Genomic DNA, 7,514 nt, shown 5'->3' on the forward strand with positions numbered 1-7,514 from the left:
TTTCATGTGGATATAGTGCCATAATGGTGGGCAGAGATATGGGAACATGATGACTAACCTCATGGAGTGCTTCAATGCCATCCTTAATGGAGCTTGTAGTCTTTTAATAACTATCATCACTTAAATGAATTTTTATTACGTCCCTCATTACTTTAATACCCAGTGGGAGGTAGCTTGTAAAGCAATTGAAGTCAATGATATATATACCTTGTATATCATATTAGCAATGGAAAGAAGGAAGATTAATGCAATAGAGCATCAAGCCACCAAGTTTAATAGCTTAAGGGTTCATTTAGTATCGTTACATCACAGTAAGGGCCACACAAAGGTAACAACATTCAAACTCTATAGATAAGTGAACGTACTTGCTCATGCGGGTAGTGGCAAAATTTACACTTTCCCTAAGCTCATTTACTTACTAGTTACATGTTTTGAGACATGACTGCATCCTACTATCTTCATTGGCCCATCTTACAACACACAAGAGCACTATAAAACATACACAATTGACTTCAACACAATTATGCACAAGGGCTACTAGTTGGAGCCAAGTACGTTGAAGTTATATCCAAACCCAAGTTTAGCTCGACACAAAAGTTGTTTAAGGAGGTTATAGTAGCTTAATGAGATGGACTTGAGGGAGGAAAAGAAGAAGAACACATGCAACATTTGCAATGAACAAGCTGACTGACTCATATAATGTCTGAGAAGGACTAAAGCTAGGGATGAGGTCGACCCATCAAGGTACTATTAAATATTTTGTGAATGCAACTTGACTTATGAATTTTATATGATGCTCTTTAGAAGAGGGTGAGTGCTCATTAATCTTTTATGTTGACCTTATAGGTCACACCCGATTTTGATAATGACAAATACTCATGTATTTGATGGCTATCTAGTTTATGTGCAGGTATATAATTAGCAAATCAAATTGATGGCACATGAAGTAGAGCTTAAAGACCCTGAAGACTATATTATGTTATATTTCAATTCATTTCTTATTTGGGTCTGTAATAGTAAATAGGAAATGGTCTGTAATAATCAATGCATTATATGCATGATTAGATAGATAAGTTTAAAAAGACCTAGACTGACCTTAGGTCCCCCATACATGCATAAAAAGTGCCCAATCAAAATAAGTTAATCATCATGTGAATAGGGTCAACATTTTAGAGAGAAAAGGACCGAAAATGCCCAAATTGGCATATTCAGTCTACTGAACCTTGATACATAGGGAATTTTGGTCGACCGAACCTCTTTGGGTTGACATGTTGACCCCTCGGTCGACCAACCCAGAATATATAGGCAACGCCCTAGTTGACCAAACCCTCTTAAGTTCAAAATATCTCGGTTAACCAAAGTTCGACTAGTTCGTTCAACCGAACTGAGTACGGTCGACCGAATTACCCAGGATTTGGAATATACCCTTCAAACCCTCAAAATAGTCGACCAACTTCTCAGTTCAATTTTTTCACGGTCGACCGAACTGAGACACTCGGCCAACCGAACCTTAAGTACAATTGACTGGTGCTCTCAGGTTGGTGAAATTTACCAAGGTTAAAACACTATTAAATTTTATTAACCTCACTTAAACTTTTTTCTAAAATGATCAATATGTCATGAACGGTTATAATCTTGGGGAATTCTATATATATCCCCTTATTTGCAAAAATTAGTCACTCATTAGCAATCTTAATTAGCAAAAATCCTTTCAAACTCAAAAATTCCTACTCTCATTTTCAAGCATCCTACACTCATTCTTACTCACTCTTATTACTAAAATCACTTTGTAAGTGTGCATGCATGTTCTTCTCATTAGGCTTATACTCTCACTCGTTTGGTGTTGACTGAAATTTATCTATCTTGAGAGTAAGCCCTAAGTGTTTCTAGGAAACTTTGTTAATAAGTCTTCCTTAGGAATACTTCATTAAGTTTTTGGGTTTTGCATTGTCATTAATCAAGGAGTTCACATTGTGTTTTGGTTGCGAAAAATATTCTACAAATCATTTTCAAAATATCTCTTGTGCTTATCTTTGAGAAATACATTTTGATAAATTTACTTTAGTGCAGAAGATCTTTGTTACTATATCGTTTGATTGATAATATCATCTTGACACAAAGATCAAATAAATATTTTTTAAGCTATTTTTGAATATCTCTTGTGGTTTATTTTGAGAAAAATATTTGTTGAGATAATTGAAGTGTGCTTGTGATCTTTGTTACTGCATTGTGATTAAGACTATTATTTTCACACAAAGATCCTTCACTTACATTCTCACGTACTGATTGCTTTGCATAAATCTTTGAGAGTAGACACTAAGACTACATTGAGCTTATCTTATCATATCATTCGATAGTGTATTGATTACATTGATACATAATCTGCTTTGTTGAGAAGCATAGGTTGTATGCAAATTTTATTGTGAAATTTTTTGTATTCTAGGCGTGGCCTGAGGGGGCGTTAATCCAGCCCGGAAGGATTGTGTAGGTTGAGGTCAACCCCATGAATTGACTTGTTTGTATTAGATGTCACTCCACCCGTTAAGTGAGCTTATAGTGTAATCCTTGTGTGTGTGTTCCAAGGCAAGGACGTAGGCAGTTTGTCGAACCTCGATAACATTTCCAGGTGTCATCTCTATTACTGCTTTATTGTGCAAGCTTAGTTAAATTAATTGTGCAACTTAATTTCCACTGTATATTTATATTGATTTACTTTATCTATACTAGATTGACCTTAGGCTTGCATAATACTGTTGTTAGTGAATTGACCTAGGGGATAAAATTTGAAAATACCAATTCACCCCCCCCCCTCTTGGGATTATGGTGAATCTAACAATTGGTATCAGAGCCACGTAGCATAAACTTAATAGTTAATTTGAAAAAGATCTAAGATGGCTCATAGCACCGTAATCCCTTTCCTTAAGGGACCCTCTTCCACACGCCCTTCGATTTTCAGTGATGTTATTTACACCTTCTGGAAATAGAGGATGCACATCTATCTTCAGAACATTAATTGGAAGGTGTGGAGAGTTTTCTCTAGGGATAATTATGTTCCTATGAAAATTAAGGGTACAACTAAAGTTCCTAAAACTAAGGAAGAATATAATGATGATGATATGAAAGCTATTAGTTTGAATGCCACTGCTATGAATATTTCATATTGCGGTCTTGATGTAAATGAATTCAATAGAGTTATGGCATGTTCATCTGCTAAGGAGATATGGGATAAGTTAGAAGTCACATATGAGGGTACTAGAGATGTAAAAGATAGTAGAATTGATATGTTGACTAGTGAGTATGAAGCATTAGGATGAACACCAATGAGTCCATTCAGAGCATGTACACTAGATTCAAACACATCATTAATTCACTGTAAGCATTAGGTAAGACATATCCTACATATGAGATGATTAGGAAAGTCCTTAGAGGTTTGCCTCTTATTTGGGAAACTAGGGTTGCGGCCATTTCTGAGGGTAGAGGCTTTAAGGCCATGACATTAGATGAGTTGATAGGTTCACTGATCACCTATGAATTGACTATAAATGAGAGACTTAATGAACATAATAGGTTGAGAAAAGTGATTACATTGAAAACTTTCACTAATACATCTAGTGAGTGCAACGAACCTGATTCTGGAGATGATATGGCAATGCTAACTAGGAAATTCAATAGGTTCTTCAGGAAGAATAGTAAACCATACAAAAGGGGGAGTTTGCATCTGAGAAGGAAGAGTCGAGTAAAAGAAAGGAGAAATCAAGCGCTCCTATGTGCTATAACTACAACAAGGTTGGGCATATCAAGCCACACTGTCCCATACTGAAAAAAGAAGCTAGGAAAAAGAAGAAATCCATGAAAGCGGGTACTTCATAGGATAAACTAAGAAGCAGTGACTCAAACTCAAACTCAGACCGCAGTGACTCAGAAGTTGCTAATCTGTGCTTCATGGCACATGATGATGAGGTATCGTCTTCTTGTTCTTTATCTTTATAATATTCATCTAATGATAAATGTATTTCTGAGAGCATGCCTACGTTCAAAGAATTACAATTTGAATATATTCGTGTGTCTAAACTTTTGAATAAAATGATGTCTTGAAAAGGAAATGCGAAAATTGGTTAAAACTATTTGGAATTGCAAAAACCTTTCATGCTTCGATTCTAAAAGAAAAAGATTTGAAAATTGCTGAGCTTGAGAGAAAATTGGAGGATAGCTCCAAAATTGTTTTTAAATTCACTGAGGGCCAACATAATTTTGAAAAACTACTTTGAGCCCAAAGAAATTCTCTTAGTAAAGAGGGTCTAGGTTTTAATGGTATTGAGAATATTAGATAGCCTAATCTTTATTTGGGACATTTCACACGTGAATCAAAATCTCATATCCCACCTAAAGATCCAAGGTGTCGATTAAAATATTTTAAATGCAAGCAAATCGGTCACATTCAATTTGATTGCTCACTTAGGAATAAACATGTAAAAATTAGAAAGGTGTGAGCAATTAAGGGTGATCCAGTCACTAACCCCCGTGGAACCAATAGAATCTGGGAATCAACGTCAGTTACTTAGTCTATCTTACAAGTGTGTTTGAGATCGTCCTCCTCCAAGGACAGGTGGTGCCTGGATAGCAAGTGCTCACGACACATGATCGGCGACAAGGCAACATTCGCTTCAATCACTCCCAAGGATGGAGGGTACATGACGTTTGGTGACAATGCAAAGGGACACATCATCGGCGTAGGTAAGGTCAGTAAGGATCCTTCTTTGATCATTCATAATGTTCTATTAGTTGATGGCTTGAAGCATAATTTGTGAGCATTAGTCAATTGTGTGATAAAGGATATAAGGTTTCATTTGAAAATGATAAATGCATAGTTGAAAGCAAATCAGATCATAAAATTCTTTTCACTGTAGATCGCCATGAAAATATATATACTACTACTTTTGATAATTTAGTTTCACAACAAGTAACTTGTTTTTTTGCTATAAATGAAATTAGTTGGTTATGGCATAGGTGCTTAGGACACGTTAGCATGGACTTGTTGTCAAAACTAGTAAGAAAAGATTTAGTGAAAGGCTTGCCTTAAACACTATTTGTGAAAGATAAAATCTGTGATGCATGTCAAATGGGTAAGCAAACAAAATCCAGTTTTAAGAAAAAGAAATTTATATCTACCACTAGACCACTTGAAATGCTTCACTTGGATTTGTTTGGTCCTAATTCTATGCAATGTCTTGGTGGAAAATCATATGCTTTTGTCATTGTTGATGACTATTCTAGGTTCACATGGGTGCTATTTCTCTCACATAAAAATGAATCATGTGAACAGTTTACTAAACTTTGCAAGAGAATTCAAAATGAAAAAGGCTATAAGATAACTCACACAAGAAGTGATAAAGGCACTGAATTTAAAAATGAAGGCATAGAAAATTATTATGACCTAGAAGGTATATCACACAACTTTTCTGCACCTAGGACCCCTCAACAAAATGGTATGGTAGAAAGAAAGTATAGGTCATTGCAAGAAATGGGTAGCACCATGTTGAATGAGCATAAACTACCTTAATATTTTTGGGTTGAGACCATAAATACTGCATGTTATGTTATGAATAGGGTGTTGATTAGACCTTCACTAAATAAAACCCCTTATGAATTGTGGAACAACCATAGACCTAATATTTCCTATTTTCATGTTTTTGGTTGTAAATGCTTTGTGCTTAGGGATAATGAGCATCTAGGAAAATTTGATTCTAAATCTGTTGAAGGCATTTTCTTAGGTTATTCTTTTAATAGTAAAGCATATAGAGTTTTTAATAAAAGAACCATAACTTTCATTGAATCGATTCATGTTGTATTTGATGAATCTAATCCATTCTCTATGAAAGATGATGAAGATGACATTGACATTAGAAAATGTTTAGATAAGTTATCTATTGAAAATAATGCAAGTGAAAATTCAAAAATAAATGATAAATCATCTGAAGATAATAACAATGAGAATGAAGTTTAGGAGATGTCTAGAGAATGGAAATTCATTAGAAACCATCTTATAAATCAAATCATAGGTGAATTTTCTCGTAGTGTAGCCACAAGATCTTCCTTGAAAAACCTAGTGAGTCATTCTGCTTTCTTGTCCCAAGAAGAACCTAAAAATATTAAAGAAGTCATAGATTATGAGTCTTGGGTAGTGTCTATGTAAGAAGAACTTAATCAATTTGAAAGAATCAAAGTGTGGACCCTAGTTCCTAGGCCTAATGATCATACAATTATTAGAACTAAATGGGTATATAGAAATAAGAAAGATGAGAATGGGGAAGTAACAAGAAACTAGGCTAGACTAGTTGTCCAAGGTTATAATCAAGAGGAGGGGGTAGATTTGGATGAAACATATGCTCTTGGTGCTAGAATGGAAGTCATTCATATGCTACTTGCTTGTGCTGCTTTTAAGAACTTTAAATTATATCAAATGGATGCTAAAAGGGCATTTCTTAATGAATGTATTAATGAAGAAGTCTATGTAGAACAACCACCCGATTTTGAAAATCACAAATATTTAGATTATGTATACCAATTGTCCAAAGCCTTGTATGAATTGAAACAAGCTCCTAGAGCTTGGTATGAGAGGCTTAGTGGTTTTCTACTAGAAAATGAGTTTTCCCGTGGCAAAATTGACACTACACTTTTCTTCAAATTCAAAAATGATGATATGCTTATTGTTCAAATTTATGTTGATGATATCATTTTTTGGAGCCACTAATAATGAGCTATGTAATGAGTTTGTCAAATGCATGCAAAGTGAATTTGAAATGAGCATGATGGGTGAACTTAGTTTCTTTTTAGGGCTGCAAATTGAACAAGTTAAAAATGAAACTTTCATATGCCAATCTAAATATGTCAAGGACTTGCTAAAGAAATTTAATGTGGAAGATAGTAAAACTCTTGGTACTCCTATGAGCTCTTCCATCAAACTTGATAAAGATGAGTAAGGAATCCCTGTTGATGTGAAATTGTATCGTGGCATGATTAGGAGTCTTCTATATCTTACAGCTAGTAGGCCTAATATTATGTTTAGTGTGTGCATGTGTGTTGTGTTTGAAACTGCTCATAAGGAATCTCATCTATTAGTAGTAAAACAAATCCTTTGGTATCTAGTTGGAACCATAGAGCTAGGATTATGGCATCCTAAGCATATGACCTTTGAAATTGTTAGCTATACTAATGCTGACTTTGCCAGTAGTAAGGTTGATAGGAAAAGCACTAGCGGCACTTGTCACTATTTAGGACAATCTCTCATTTCTTGACTCTCCAAGAAACAAAATTCAGCTACCTTATCCACAGCCGAAGCAGAATATATTGCGGTTGAAAGTTGTTGTGTTCAAACTCTTTATATGAAACAACAACTTATAGATTTTGGATTGCACTATAATGTTGTACCAATTAAATGTGATAATACTAGTACAATAAATATCTCTAAGAACCCCATCTCACATTCACGAACTAAACACATTGAAATTAGACAT

This window comes from Malania oleifera, chromosome 5 (assembly GCF_029873635.1).
Source record: "Malania oleifera isolate guangnan ecotype guangnan chromosome 5, ASM2987363v1, whole genome shotgun sequence".
NCBI classification, from domain to species: Eukaryota; Viridiplantae; Streptophyta; class Magnoliopsida; order Santalales; family Ximeniaceae; genus Malania; species Malania oleifera.